At 43.9% G+C, this 16471-nt stretch overlaps 1 pseudogene; it reads right to left on the bottom strand.

Annotated features, from left to right (window-relative positions):
* Positions 1 to 2801: 2801 nt before the first annotated feature.
* Positions 2802 to 3566, bottom strand: LOC102909013 (ras-related protein Rab-1B-like; annotated as a pseudogene).
* Between the last annotated feature and the right edge of the window lie 12905 nt (positions 3567 to 16471).

Below are 16471 nucleotides of genomic sequence, written 5' to 3'. Positions count from 1 at the left end.
TATTGCATTATATTCCTTCATTTATTCATCAAGAATTTATGTGTCATGTGTTCTTCTAAGCTTTTTTTTTTATATTGCAGGTTATTCTAGAGAGTTTTATGTCAATTTGTCATCATCTAAGGTCATCTGAGAGGAGGGAACCTCAATTTAGAAATGCCTCCATAAAAATCAAGCTGTATACAAGCCTGGAAGGCACTTTCTTAGTTAATGATTGATGGGGAAGTGCCCAGCCCATTGTGGGTGACACCATCCTTGAACTGGAGGTCCTGGGTTCTGTTGGAAAGCAGGCTGAGGAAGCCAGAGGGAACAAGCAGTAAGCGGTCCCCCTTCATTGCCTGTGCATCAGCTCCTGCCTCCAGGTTCCTACCCTGCTTGAGTTCCTTTCTGACTCCCTTCAAGGGTGGACTACAATGTGGAAGTGGAAACCAAAAAAAAAAAAACAACCTTTCCTCCCCACCTTGCTTTGATCATGGTGTTTTACCACAGCAATACTAAATCTAATTAGGACACAGGTCCTTTGTATACATATTAGGACTTAGGGGTTTGTATTTTTATAGGATTCCCGTGTGTGAACACCTGTGTCTCTGCATCTATGTGGCATTTCCTGGACCTTTTCTTTGTCTTTTTCCTTCTTTGGTTTTTCTGTCCTATTCTGATTTGTTTGTTTGTTCTTTATTATTTTATTTTTATTCCCCTAGTGATTCTTTGTTTCCTAAGGAGAGACAGAAGGATGTTGACTCAGAAGGGAGGGGAAATGGGGAGAAACTCAGAGAAGTAGGGGGCCTGGAAACAATAACCAGAAAATATTGTATGAAGAAAAATTATTTTCAAAGAAAGAAAAATAAAGGAAAGATGGGGTTCCTCAGACAGGAGGAAGCTTGAGGTCAGAAGAAAGAGGAGTCGCGCACTCAGAAGACTCGGGAGCAGACTCCTTTGCAGAAAGCATCCAAGACCCACAGTCCTTTATGTTTTTAGTGAGAATCCGTCAGGACCTTGGCCCCTGCTCATGGGTCCTAACTCCTCTCACATAAGTGAGCTTTCTATAAAAGAGTGAGTGCCCCCTTTCTCTCTTGTGTTTTCACCTTCTCCTATGAGATGATGCAGTAGGAAGACCTCACAATGCCAGGCTCTTGACCATAGACTTCCCAGCTTCCAAATCTGTGAGGAAACCAACTCCCATTCCCTCTTATATCACCCAGCCTGCTATTCTACTTCAGGGACACAAAGCAAATAAGTGGTCATAGCAACTCTACAATCTTCATGACCTGATTCTCTAGAGTTACCACTAACTGGATCTAAATCTAGTGTCCCCTCCCATCATATGCTGTATAAAGTAGTCAAGTGAGTTCCCCTCTCAGAGCCTTAGACAGAATGTAGACTGGATGATTGTCAGTGTCAAATAAGAGATCGTACGTAGCCTGAAGTACTGTGTAAACTGTGAACTTATATGCATATGAATGGCATTGACAATGTCAAGCTTATCAGTGGGGTTCAGAGTGCAAATGCCTCATTGGAGGGAGAAGAGTTCAGTGACAGTTGTCACAAGAGAACCTGTGAAAATTTTGGGAGCTAAATGAGGACCGGTAGTGGCAGGTGTCACACTACACCATGTGAGGGAAATTCCAGCATTATTCAGAACATTTTTTTTTTTTGTCCTTGCAAAAATCCTTGGCTTATCCAAGGGCCAGTGGAAATTTATTTTTTTCATCCTTTTCCATCTTTCCTCAAGTGGCTTTTCCTTGTGAAATGCCTGACATGACACCAGAGGGGAACCTGGGAGAAGAGGCTCCCTCCCAGAGGGTCAGCCCAGGGATTTAAATACACACTGGAAGGGAGGGAAGGGTGTAGGGTAAGAACAGCAAGAAGACAGCACGAAGGACATGGATTATTAGGTAAAGACCAAAGGTTTTCTGCAGGAAGTGGTGCCAGGGGGTGGGGGCCTGGATTCTGAGTGGGGATGGGGCAAAGAGTCCCACAACCCCGTGTCCCCCATACTCCCCAGAGAAGGAGGTCTGGCCCCCTCAGGCTCTGAGGAATGGAGGGAGAAGAAGCCAGATGTGCTGCCTCAAGGAAAGAGAAGTGCTCCTGGCAGAGAGAGGGTCAAGGCTGGTGCCAGGCCTTTGGCACAGTGGACCTTCTGCCTTCACTTTTCTCAGGGACAAAGGGGCTTGGTGAGCAGGCAACACATGGGCCTGGCTCTGGCAGGGCAGGGCAGGCAGATGCAGGCTCCCTCTGTGCTTGAGACACTGCCCGCTCACCTACCCTAGTTGCACTCAAGACCCAGCAGCAGCTGAGTGTGGGAGCCGTAGAGGGAGTCAAGGGTAAGGAAAAGGTGGGCTCTGATAGCCCCCTCCCCTGTCCTGAGGTCTGATGCAGGACCCTGGATCTGAGGCTCTGGATCCCCTGCCCACTCCCTGCAGCCAGGGGCAGCAGAGGGAGGGAGGCCCTCAGCTATTGGGAAGGGAGAAAGGGAAAGAGAAACCCACTGCAGCATGCATGGGGGTGAGTGACAGACAGCAGAGCCCTCATTCCAAAGCAAAGTGTGGTGGGCGTCTTCTCAAGGTACCTAGAGGCAGCAGCAGAGCAGTCACTGTGACTACCCCCAGCCACAAGGCCTGCATGTCCTCCATGGGGGCCCTGAGAGAACTGGGACTCAGAGCAGAAGGCAGATGGGCCAGAGCACGATGGGGAGCCCAGGACACCCCAAAGCCACAGACTCAAATGCCCTAGGAGAGGAAGGCACTTCCTGACCCCTCCAGGGGCTTCATCTGGAGAAGGCGTCCCTTCCCGAAATGCCCCTCCTAGCAACAGCCACCACTAGCTGGATTCACAGGGTGCTGTCCATCTTCAGGTTGGGCCATTCACCCCCAGAAGCTGGCCCCGTCTGCTTTTTGATCTCTACAGACATCATCATGAATGCTTACTCAACACTGGTGGCATTCTTGGCACTGGTCTCCAGGAAGGGGATACCCAAAGAGTCTGCAAATTCCTTGGCTGTGGTGTTGTCCATGACCTTCTTGGTTGCCTACCAGGCAGGAGTTTATTGACGTTCTCACTGGCATAGCGATCTATCTCCTGTAGCCACTGTTTCACATTAGCATAGGATTTTTAGTCAGTGACGTCATACACCACGATGACGCTGTGAGCCCCCCTGTAGTAGCTGGAAGTGATGGTCCGGAACTCTTCCTGATGAGCTGTGTCCCAAATACGAAGTTAGATGGTTTTGCCTTCTGGCTCAATGGTTCGGATTTTGAAGTCCACCCCAATAGTGCTGATAAAGCTCTCTGTGTACGTGTCATTAGCAAACCACAGGAGCAGGCAGACTTGCCCATGCCCGAGTCGCCAAACAAAAGCAGCTTGAGCAGGTCAGTGGTGGTGCATGCCTTTAATCCCAGCACTCAGGAGGCAGAGCCAGGCAGATCTCTGTGAGTTCAAGGCCAGCCTGGGCTACCAAGTAAGTTCCAGGAAAGATGCCAAAACTACACAGAGAAACCCTCTCTTGAAAAAAAAAAAAAGAAAGAAAGCAGCTTGAACAGGTAGTCATACTCAGGATACTCAGTGTTCATGGTAGTAGTAGTAGCCCATTGGGTTGCTCCCAGTTGGCTCTGCTGTGCCTCCCCGAACATTTGTGTTCTTGGGTCAGCAATATAGCCCATACTATACTGCCTATTGGAATGGAAAGTTCCCAAAGTAGAACTCAAAATGCTTAATAGCGCACCCTGTAGCTCTTCATTCACCCCTCATTTCTACATGGCTGCAGCCTGAGTCTGGATGTCCCCAAGGACCCACACATTAAAGGTTTTCTCTCTGGCTTGCCACTGTTGAAAAGTAGTTAAATGTTTCAAGAACTGGGGGCTACTGGGAGTCCTTCACGTCCTTGAGAGGAGTTGTGGGGTTTCAGTCTCACTCTACCTTTTGCATTCTGTTGCTTTGTTCCACTCACCCTTCAACCACAATGGGAGACTTCCGCACAGGCTCACAGTGACAGACAGCTGATTCTGGACTGATGTTTCCGAAACCATGAACCCGAATGAACCTTTTCTCTTTAGAACTTGATTTCATCTCAGATTTGATTCAGTCACAGGAACCTGGCTGGCACATGTACCTTTCCATTTTCCTAAGTAAGTCTCAACACCAAACAAGGATGTGGAGGGGGCTGGATCCTCTAATATCTGTCAATGCAAGTTCCACACAAAACAAGAAGACCCTTGGGTCTACTTGTTGCCTGAATTATCTTTAATCTGTCACTGAATGCACTTCTCACTGACAGGGATCAAGCAGGTACTCATACCAGGTCTGGAGGGGTCAGGCAGGGATAACAATAAAACACAACTGAAGGACCCCTCTCTGTGTGGCAGCATGTAAGTATATGTAAACACAAGAAAATATGGCTCTTTGTCCATCATAGGGTAGTGGTGGTGACATGTCTCATAATTGGCATTCAAGTCCAACCATGTCTTCAGTGCTTGTTTGTCAAAGCATACCAAAATTTGGGTATCTAGCCTGGCACAGGCATTCGTTTCTTCATTCAGAAGCAGGCCTTCAGCATGACCCTTCTCTGACCCCACTGCTAAGAGTCCACTACACACAGTTACATTCAGTCTTCAAACTTCTACTAAGAGTGAGAGCCATCTTTGTTTATTACATATCAAAAAACGGGGGGGGGGGCACACATGGGTAAACACAGCATCCAAAGTCCCTGACTGAAGATCCAAACCCAGGCCACCAATTACTGATTCTCTGCTTTGTTTGATTCTTGTGCTATGCTGAAAATCAAATGGCCGAGTACGGTCTGTGATTTCAAACATGCAAAATTGTTGAGGCTCTTATCCTATGGTCTCACACTCCCAGAGAAGCCTATGTGAAATCAAAACTGAATAGTTAATATTATTGACTTTCCCAGGGTCTGTAAGTTCCTTATAATCCAGGGACCAGGCCTTATTCAGCTTTCTACGTTAGTGACTGTTTCCTGACTGTCAGTTGAAAAACACGAGTTAATGATTAAATACAGAGGTTGGATTTGGTACAGCCGGTCAAAAGTACTGAACATACAAAATCTAGACTCTAGGCACAGGAAACTAGAAAAGGGTGACCCAGGACCTTCTGAATGGTTAACACTCCTCCATCTTTTGTAATTTCGTTGTATAAATCTAATATAAATGAATTAATAATATAGTAACAGTAGAATTATTTTATCATGCTATTTTACATCCATGTTGATGCGTGTCTCACTTTTGTCTTACAACTAGAATCCAACCCAAGGTACCTCCATGTGCTAAAATCTAGAAGCATTGCCTTTGACACGGCCCATGGGGGCTCTGTCAAGTCTGAGGCACATCTCCCATGTTGTGAGAGGTACGTTGAAGGAAAGAAATAATTATGCTTGGAAGCAAAGGAAGGCTGCATGTCTTATTAATAGCTGAGATAAATTGTGCATACCATTGCAGTTCAGTTGATAACGATTCGTCAAACTTTGTTACTAACGTCTTAAAAAGCTGATGTGAGTCATGGAGAGCTATTTTGCACAAGATTTGTCACCTTGATCAGAAGGGGAAATGAATTACTAAATATAAAATGCCATTCTGCTGTGATTCATCGCTCTTTCAAGTTGACAGATGTCATAAAGAAATGCAATCTTTTCTCTCTCTCTAAAAAAACGCAGTAAAGGGTTAGTTCCTTCATCCCTTATCAGCTGAGGAGGGATCAGAGGATTGCCTGAGAGTGAAGTACAAGGAATCACTGTGTCATCTCTGCTTCCTGACAATGTTCACTTTGGGAAAGAGGCCATAATCTACATGCACAGTTTCCAAGGAAATGACAGCTCCCAAATGTCATTATCCTCACCTTAGGATGCTACAAATGGCTGTTTCCTTCCCACAAGACACAACAATTATATTAGAAAACTGGAACATATGCAATCTCTCTCCATCTGACAGTGAACTTCTTACATAATCACAGCATATACAGATTACCTTCTATTTACCTAAGAGTTCTGATTGGCTTTATGCAAATCTCAAGGTATCCCTCAAGATCTCTTGGGTGAGAGGTGTAGAGGTATGAATGTGAAGCTCAAAAAGTGGCAAGCAATTAGTCAGAAAACCAGAAGATGAAGATTCATTCTTAGTGTGTGCACTCTTGGCAAACAGTGAACAGAATGCATTGAGAAACTTACAGCCCCAGGAGTCTCTGGTGACAAAGAAACTGGTAGCTAGGTATTTATGACATGTGTATTATAATCTAGGATCAGGTATAAAGTTTTAGCTTTTCTACTTACTAATAGCCCAGCCTAGACATTAAACTATTACAAGGCTCTGGTGTGTGTGTGTGTGTGTGTGTGTGTGTGTGTGTGTGTGTGTGTGTGTGTATGTGTGTGTGTGTGTGTGTGTGTGTGTGTGTGTGTTTCTTTCATGGTATTTTTCCTAAAAGATTCTTTTACCTTGTTCATTCAACAGAAAAGAACTCAGGATGTCCTACTTAACATTATCACTATGAATAAAAAAAATATGCAAAGAATTTTGCATGATGCTATTTCATTAGAAAATACTACAATAAAGTTTGTATAAATGGCACCAAAACCCCAGTAAGGACTGTGCCCTCCAGTTCAAACTGCCCTCCATATACATGTTTTCTCAGCTACACAGTTTCTGTCATGAGAAACTGGAGCACTAGATCCATAAAGACATTAACGGGGGAGCAAACCTTCTAGGAACTTTCCATTTGCCAGTGTCTGTTTATAAACATCTCAGTCTCTATGACATCACTCTCCCAGGTAGATTCATAACTCTGGCATCCTTTTCCTCTTCTTACACTCGTCTGTCTTTACTCACCCCCAAGGGGTCTTCTATCCATCACTGTGATTCTGCTAAATCTCTTGCTAGGTGATGGGAGAGTATCTCTTGTTCTTGGCCACTGGCATGCCGCTGAGCCCCATGCCTGTATCTCCTGACTAACCTTCTCTTTAGCTTCATTCTGCTTTATACACACCTTCTGCCAGGCTGCCCTAACTGATTTTTCCATAAGCTTTTCACTGTGTTCTTCCCATCAGCTCTAACATTGTCATCTAATGAAGGTAACCTGAAGGCCATCTCTATGCATTTCTCAACTTCACCTGCCACATCCTCACCTGTCAGTTACATAATCCCATCTTGCCCCCTAAATATTTCTTTAATACATCCTAATTCATCATTTCTCTTCCAAAAACTCAAAATGAGTATATTTACCTCCTCACCCGCCTTCTGCATATCATTTTTCCTTCCGACATCCAGCCTCCCATCTTATCTATTTTCTACTCAGAAACCACAGTGATCTTTCTAACAGGAAAGTATGATTGAGTCACCATCCCTACTTTAAGCCTCATGGAGACTCTCATGGCCTGTGGCCACATTTCCCTCATCTTGTGCTGCCAAAAGCCCAGAATGAAGCTGCCTGGGGCAGACACAGATGGCTGTGGAGAATGCCACTGGCTATCCACTGTCCCTCTCACCAAGTACTGAATAAATTGGTATAGCAAGAGCCTATTTAATTTTTTAGTCTTGTTATTTTCAAACTTCCCCAGTCCAGTGCTATAGTTGCAATATCTCAGAAGCCTCTGTCCTCTGGCTTAAATTTGTTTCTGGAAGGGTTTCAGTGGTCTCTGTGAGTCATGCTTGTCTTCTCAGCTCACCTTATACCAATTCCTGCTCAACACTGCAGGCCAAGAGAATGATCAGCAGGAACAGAAAGTCTGCTTCCCTGTCCACTGGCCTCTTCCTCAACCCATCAGCTAGCACTGGGAGAACCTGACTGTTCTACAAGAGCCAGATAGAGCAGTGAGTGGGAAATGGTGGCGTTGGAGGCAAACATGGAGGTCGAACTGGAATGGCTATTGTGGGTGGCAACTTACTAGACCTTTCCAGGTTCTCATTTCCTCAGTTGTGAAAATGGTAGCAATAAATCTTATCTCCTGGATTTGTTATGGGGATTAAATTGTTGTTGTAAGGCTATGCATATGTGTGTGTGTATGTATGTATGTATGTATGTATGTATGTATTCATGTATGTATCCATTTGAGCATCTATTCTCTGACGAAGATGTCTGCATATCCTCAGGTAATGTTATAACTCAGTAGGTAGACCTCCAGGAGAAAGAGAAATGCCCTCAACCCTTTTGGGGTAATGGGTTCCTTGGGTAGGTGTAACATAAAAATCATCAGGCAGATTAGTAAGAGGAAAGTACATGTTCTGTTAATTTTTGTCTACATTTGTGCACTGGTAACACTTTGATAGCTTTAGAGGTACCAGACACATTAGTGTCTCACTGAGGAAAGAGTTCAAAGACTTTTTGGCATAACTTGACCAGGAGTAAGTCCAAGTTTGAATTCTCCTATTCTCTCCCTATGTCTTCAATCTGTCTGTGTAGCTTACAGTTTCTACCCTATCTGTATTGTTATATGAGTCTGAATCTATGCCTACCTGAATGTTGTCTTGGGAATGTTTCCCTAAAAGGGCTTTGCTCTCTTTTACTGAACAACACAGAAAGCATCACATGGGGAAGGAATGAGGGATGTTTTACAGACATCTTTAACTGGGTTTTAGAGGGGATAAAACTTTACTGACTCCAACGGACCCTAACTGACCCAGATAACAATCCATACTGCAAACATCACTGCAAAGAGACTATATCACATTGCTTTAAACATTTATGAATGTTTGTTTTATAAGGCTGTTTTTTTTTTACCTGTTTGCTGTTTACAGAAATTATTACAACATACACACAAGCACCTGCACACCTCTCTCTGGGTCAGGCGCTCCCTGGGTCATGGGTATGCAAGAGTATATATATCTTCAAACTGAAGCTATGGATTATCTTAGGTTGTAAAAGCTGACTGCTTGGGAAATCCGAGACAAGTAAGTAACTGGCTGTCACATTGTTCTCTTAAAGGCTGGTTTAAACACACAGGCTGAGTACACAGTAGGATATCAGTCCTCGGGTTTAAGTGACTCAAGGTATATTGTTAACTCAGCTGTGAGGCCCAACAAAACTCCCAGTCCCTTTGAATATAAGACACATTTTCATATTAATTGCATGTCCACACCTATCTCGAAAGGACAGTGAACTCTGAAGGAATGGCTAGATGATGTGATGCTTTCTAGACCAAGACTGATGGAGGAAATGGTCTGACAAAAAGGCCTGTGGAGTGAGACTGTAAATTTTAGAGAGTCACGGGAGAAGTGGCTCAGAGGTTGAGAGCACTTGCTGATCTCCCAGAGGACCGGAGTTAGGTTCCTAGCACCCATGTCAGGAAGCTCATAACCACCTGCAACTCCAGCTCCAAGGGATCTATCCAGTCTCCATGGGCACCTGAACACATGTAGTTTGAAAGAAAATGGCGCCCAAAGAGAGTGGCACTGTTAGGAGGTGTGGCTTTGTTAGAGTGGGTGTGGCCTTGTTGGAGGAAGTGTGTGTCATTGTGGGGTTGGGCTTTGAGGTCTCCTATGCTCACGCTGCACCCAGTGTGGAAAGCAGTTCACTTCCTGTTGCTTGCAGATCAAAATGTAGAACTCTCATATCCTTCTCCGGCATCATGTCTGTCTGCATGCCACCATGTCCCACCATGAAGATAATGGACTAAACCTCTGGACTGTAAGCTAGCTCCAATTAAATGTTTTCCTTTATAAGAGTTGCCATGGTTATAGTGTCTCTTCACAGTAATAGAATCCCTAAGACATGTGTTATACACACATATCCATAAATAAAATTTAAAAAATGAAATTCTAAAGAATCACTAAGCGATTACAGGATATGAAGCTGCTTGGAGTTAAGGCTGAATCAGAGAATGTATTTATTCAGGTTCTTCACAGACCTAATTATCACTCTCTGGGGATGAAAGTGAATTTCTTGCCATGGAATAGGGAAAACAGAAATATCTTACACAGGAGCCTTGGCTGTTGTTCTTGGAAAGGAGAAATAGACAGAATGCATTCCTCTTCCAAAGACACAGTTCTTTGTGTGCTTTATAGCTTGAAATAATCAACAAGACAACTTGCTGTGCTTTGAGACGGTAATCCTTAACTCTTTTAAAAGGGACAGGAATGTAAATTTAAAATAAACACAGCCTGCCTGGAAGCCTTACCTACTGATTTTTGCATCCTCCCACCCATCCTAGGAACACAATCCCTAATGTAATGGGACTGCAAGAGCCCAGCTTCCAGTATGCTCAAGTCTCCCTCTTTAGACATCCCAAAGACTATCCCTCGTACAGTCCCAGATCCTGCTCAGTTGTCCCAAGACACCTCTTCCCTTAAGCACAAAGGCTTCTCCTGAGGTAAGCTATGCTGAACCTCCCTGCCCTGTCCAATTACACAACTTTGGGAGCTTATGGTAGGAGTCACTGGACTCCATAACCTCCAGCTGCCCCCTTCATCAGTGGGAGAATTTGACCTGGCTTCAGTCTTTGGTCATCCATGGGGTAAATTTAGCTTTAAAACAAGTCATCTAACCACTACCTGCCAGGCTGTTCCCCAATTCAATATTTTAAGGGTACAGAACATATAAGTGGATGACCTTAAAGTCATGTTAGAGTTCAATTTCTAGATTATTTAAAATAGTATAGAAACAGCTGGGAATGAGAGGGTTGAAGGGGGAGAAGAGAGGAGAGGAGAGGAGAGGGGGGAGAGGAGAGGAAAGGAGAGGAGAGGAGAGGAGAGGAGAGGAGAGGAGAGGAGAGGAGAGGAAAGGAGAGGAGAGGAGAGGAGAGGATTGCATGCCATAGTAATATTGTATGCTATATTTAGTAATGTTTTATGTAATTTTCCATGTATCTATATTGGGATACAATATAATTTATATTTTTACTGCAGGTTATAGGACAAGGTAATTTAAAAAGCATTACCCTGAGTCCTTAAACAAAACATGTTAGAGTCTCATTGACAAGTTATTCATCTCTCTTCTTCCTAACACATCAAACTATTTTATTTTATTTGGAGGTATTCTTTTTCTTCTCTTTTCTCTTCCTTCCTTCCTTCCTTCCTTCCTTCCTTCCTTCCTTCCTTCCTTCCTTCCTTCCTTCCTCTCTCCCTCTTTCCCTGTCTCTCTCTGTCTCTCTCTCTGTGTCTCTCTCTCTGTGTCTCTCTCTGTCTCTCTCTCTCTCTCTCTCTCTCTCTCTCTCTCTCTCTCTCTCTCTCTCCCTCTCCCTCCCTCTCTCTCTCTCTCTCTCTCTCTTCCTTTCTGAAACAGTTTCTCTCCATAGCTTCAGCTGTCCTGGACCCCACTCTGTAGACCAGAATGGCCTGGAATTCACAGGAATTCCACTGTCTCTGCCTCCCCAGCTCTGGGATTAAAGGCGTGCACCACCAAGCATGGCAGAAGACAACAGGCTGTTTCAGCTATTTTCTCCTGGCTGTGACAAAGCGCCTGAGAGAAACAATACGAGGAAGGAACAGCTCATTTTGGGACACAGTGGCAGAGGTTTCAGTGCATGGTTACTTGACCCCCTGCTCCAGGGTCCACTGCAATGCATCATGTGCCAAGAGTGTATGTCAGAAGGACTCCTTCATGGCAGATAGGAAGAAAAGGATATGCAGGAAGGAACTCCTAGAAGATTCAGCACCCAAGAATGGAGCCCCAGTGACCTACTTTTTCCAACTGAAACACGCTTCTTACCTTTGACACCATATCCACTAATCCATCAAGGGGTTAATCCTGTTGTCAGGTCAGAACCTTTATGACCTTATCATCTCTAGAGATTCCCTCAAACACAAACCCAGAGGTGTGCCTCACTAATCCCCTAGGTATGAGGTCACTGAGTCAAGTTAACAACTGAGATTAAACATCACAGGATTCCTTAAAAAACAATTAAAGGGTTCTCTGGCATGTTTGCTCACAGAAACATTTAAATAGCTAATTAGCATTACTTTTAGGAACATGGAGACCAGTTTAGGTCATAGGCTCTACTCAAATATTGGATAAATCTGTCCTTTATTGGTGAAATTATTAGGGGCACTCCACATAGTTAAAAGGGAGGTTTATTTTGTGGGGTAACTTACAAGTGAAGGGATAGTTTACAGGGTCTAGGAAAGGTGTAGCGCAGTCCAGCGGTGTTCTTTGGAGAACTCTGCTCAGTCTACCTCCAGCGTCCAGGGGCCAGGGACCAAGAGAGCCTGCGCATCTGGATCTCGGGTCTTCAGCATCCTCCCTCAGCCCTGCCTTGTAGGCGTGACAGTTACTGAAGCCTCAATAAGGGTTGGAACTTCCAGGTCAAAGCTGGAATGGCTACCCACTACAGTCCTTATACAATAAAGCCATGTGTGTTATGGATATGCTCTGTTGTATAATAATAGGAGTTTCTTACCATAGAGAGACTCTCAGTAGTAGAGAGTGATAGAGAAAAGACATTCTGGTGACCTCGGAATGCACCAAGACAACCTCTCCCCACAGGCAGCGCATTTATACATTTGTTTCTTAGACAACAGTAGATGAGGGGCCTAGGGTGAGGCTCAGGGGGTAAGAACTATTCCTGTGAAAGCATGGAAATCTGAGTTTGAATCCCCAGTACCCATATAAAAAGTTGAGTGTGATCTCATGAGTCTGTAATCCCAGAAATGAAGAGTGGAGACAGGCGTATCCTGGGAGTTTGCTGGCCAGCCAAAATGGCAAGAGACTTTGTCTCAAGGCAATAAGGCAGAGAGTATTAGAGGAAGACATCTAATATTAACATCATGCATGTACATGTGCGTGCATCCACACAATGCCTTACAGGCAATACACACATGTGTATTCAGAGAGAGAGAGAGAGAGAGAGAGAGAGAGAGAGAGAGAGAGAGAGAGAGAGAGAGAGAAGAAGGAGGGAGGGAGGGAGGGAGGGAGGGAGGGAGGGAGGGAGGGAGGGAGGGAGGGAGGGAGAAGAATCTACTTTTCTCTTGCTCATCTAAAGCCTTCCATCCCTCAACATATATTCCCCCAGATGAATTTCATCCACCCCACTCTTCAACATTTTATTTTTCTTTAGATTCAATAGTTTTCATAGAATTTTCAGTTGCAGGGTTCTTTATTCCAAAGATAATCTTCAATAGGACTCCAGCATATAAACCAGAAATGAAATAAATCACTCCTGGGAGCATTTAAATCTCTATTTTAAGTTGAAAAAAAATAATGACAACAGCTTTGTAAAGAATCCCTGAGGTGCATGTGCAGAGATTTGTTTGAAAAGTGAGTCCAAGATAAAGTAGTGTAAGCTGGACGATGTCCACCTCAGAACACTGAGCGGGAGGAGATTGCATGAACAATGTTTGATAGCTACAAAGCTCTGTATTGACATGTGACTTTGCTTCTTCCTTCTCCAGCTATGGTGCAAATTTTCAAGCAGTGGACAGTCTCAAAAGCTGACATCCATTTTGAATCACACAGTAAGTTGGAGCTTACTTACTAAAGTCTCCCAGATCAAGGCTAGGTTGAGATGAAACTCTGAAGTAGAGCCAGTGACAAAAGCCTTAATATTGGATCAAAGCATCTCCATTCGATTGGATCAGCAGCCCACTAACATGAAACAGACAAATTACCCAGAGTGGAAATAGATTCCAATTGGACAGGTGAGTAGGAGGCTCTTGCAGGACCCCTAGAAGGTCCTGTGGCAGCATCCTGGGGATGTAGAAGTAGAGTGAAGAAAAGAGAGATTCTCTCCTGTGTTGTAGAGACTCCTGGATCCTACTATTCAACCTCTTTGGTTTGTTCCAGAGAGAAATACAGACTAGTTCCATGCTGCACCTAGCTGAGTCTCCCTTGTAGGTCAAGTTTGGAGGGCAGGAACAGGTCCTCTTTCACCTCTCCTTTCTTCATAGAAGATTTCTCCTTGGATACCCTTTCCAACCTTCTAGGGGTTCTCATGAGTCTTAAATACACCAGAGCCTCCGACTCTCTGTCTCAAACTAGAAGTGAGAATCCAAGAGTCCTGAGAAGGGTCAGGGCACTTTTGTAGAGCTGCCAAATCTGATGGGATAGATTTTCATGCTATTTATTTTATGGATTGCAAAGGTTCATATTCATTTAGCTGTGAAAGCTGAACTATTCCCAAGTTGTCTGAAAGGACAAAAGCTGCAATGTGAGCAGCAGCGTTTAACACAAACCCAAAACGCAACTGAAAAAGAGAGCGATCTTGAGTGTCGAAGGGTCCTATAGCAGTGAGGACACAGGTGGAAGTCTGACCACATTGTGGCAGAGCTGAAAATGAGAGGGGGGGAGATAGAGGGAGCAAGGGAGAGTTAGAGGGAGAGGGAAGGGATGGAGCGGAAGAGACAGGAGGGAGTTCTTCAGGAGCCTGGAACATGCTGGATGCTCATACTTGGGCTTCATGCATCTTCCACTGTTTCCTCCACTCACTGTTAGTCCTTTCTCACATCTTTAGTGCTGCTGCAACAGACATACACTGAAATGATCTCTTGTCGGACAGCTTCAATGCCTTAACTATTGAACGTGCCAGTTCTGAAAGCTGGAATTCACTGGAGGGACCAGGGTACAATAGCGTCTGAATCTACATCAGCAATGGAAGACTGTGGGAGATTGAGGAAAGGATAAAGAGGCATTGCAGCTACCCCCATCACATGTACAAAATCTTTTCAAATCAGAAAATGTTTAAACTTACGTTTAAAGAGAGGAATTAGTCCAGTAGCCATGGCCAGGAGAATATTTCACCCAGAAGAAATGATATTAAGTGTGAGGAGGGTGGTGTGTGTGTTGTAAGTCTGGAAGATTCAACTGTTGAGTCTTACAGAGTTCATGAGAGAAGTCACATTGGGGTTTCTAAGCCAGAGCTGATAGAAGACAGTGTCCAAAGAGTTCAGTCAGTGGTCTGTCTCAGGTATTGGAACCAGAGAAGAGCAAGATGAGCACAAGGCAGGGACCAAGAGACATGGATCAGACAAAGATATTGGAAGCCAGTTTTCTCAACATTGGAGAATTGGGTGAGATATTTACATTTAAAAAAATTAGCACATGTCCAGGTTGTACATGTAGATCTCATCCATTTCTCTGTCATTGGGCGATCCCTGTGTTTTTCTTAGGGTCCTGTTTTCTAGGTAGACTCCCTGGAGTTGTGAGTAGCAGTCTAGTGGTGTTTTACACCTAGTCTTTGTTTTACATCTAGTATCCTCCTATGGGTGAGTACATACCATGTTTGTCTTTCTGAGTCTGGGTTACCTCACTCAGGATGATTTTTTTCTAGATCCATCCATTTGCCTGCAAACCTCATGATGTCATTATTTTTCTCTGCTGAGTAGTACTCCATTGTGTATATGTACCACATTTTATTTATCAATTCTTCAGTTGAAGGGCATCTAGGTTGTTTCCAGAATCAGGCCCCCTGGATAAATGAGACAGTTGATTAGTTTGAACTGTTTAAGAGGCACCCAGGCAGTTGGACCGGAAATTGTCCTTAGTGCATGAGCTGGCTGTTTGGAACCTGGGGCTTATGCAGGGACATTTCGCTCATTCTGGGAGGAGGGGACTGGACCTGCCTGGACTGAATCTACCAGGTTGAACTGAATCTCCAGGGGAGTCTTTGCCCTGGAGGAGATGAGAATGGGGGGTGGGCTGAGGGGAAGTAGGGGGGTGGTGGGAGGGGGGGAGGACAGGGGAATCTGTGGCTGATATGTAAAATTAAATTAAATTATAAAATAATAAAAAATAATAACAAAATAAAAATTAGCACAAACTAGAATTAATGGTATGGTGATAGATTATGATTGGAGATGTTATTCTGATTACTAAGAGTAGGATGATAATTGTCAGAACAAATTCTAAATAAAAACACAGATTACTGCATTTCTGGTCAGTGTGTCCAATTTGCTGGCTCTATAATTGTGAATCCTACTGGCTAATGTTTTACCTCTAATATTCTTTTCATTCTAGCATTCCTATTTGGGTTTTTTTTTCTTTTTTCACAAAATCTGTTTCTCTGTTAAAATTCCACAGCTGTTCATTCATTACTGTTACCTTTTAACATGCTTCAATAAATTTAGCAAGCCCATTCTAAAGTTCTTGTGTGCTAATTCCAATCCAATGATCTGGGTCATTGCAACATTGGTAATAATTGTCTATTTTTGTTACAGATTAGGTTTGCTTGCTTGATGTTTGCCTGTTAGTTTTCACTGTATCTTGGATAATATCATTCTGTAGTGCCAAGAGTCCAGATTTTGTTATATTTCTTCAGAGACTACTGTTTTATTTTGGCAGGTAATTCACTGACAAAGACTGATGCTTACAAGAGTTGTCTGTGGATTTTGCCATCATGTGTCCATCCAGGGCTTCCTGAAGAGGGATCTGCTGACACACAGCAAAGCTTGGAGGGAGGGGAAGCAGGACGCTTTGCAGGTCCTGGGAATCTCTAAGCATCTTGACCTCTGACTGCAGGCAATCTTCTAGCTGTTGTTACATGGGAAGAAAGTAAGTTTTCTCCTCCTTGGGCCAACTGAAGGATCATTCAAGTATAATTATGGCAAAG

Source organism: Peromyscus maniculatus, chromosome 20 (assembly GCF_049852395.1).
Source record: "Peromyscus maniculatus bairdii isolate BWxNUB_F1_BW_parent chromosome 20, HU_Pman_BW_mat_3.1, whole genome shotgun sequence".
Classification (NCBI taxonomy): Eukaryota; Metazoa; Chordata; class Mammalia; order Rodentia; family Cricetidae; genus Peromyscus; species Peromyscus maniculatus.
Note: the sequence above shows the minus strand (reverse complement) of the source record. Positions and strands in the feature narration are given on the sequence as shown.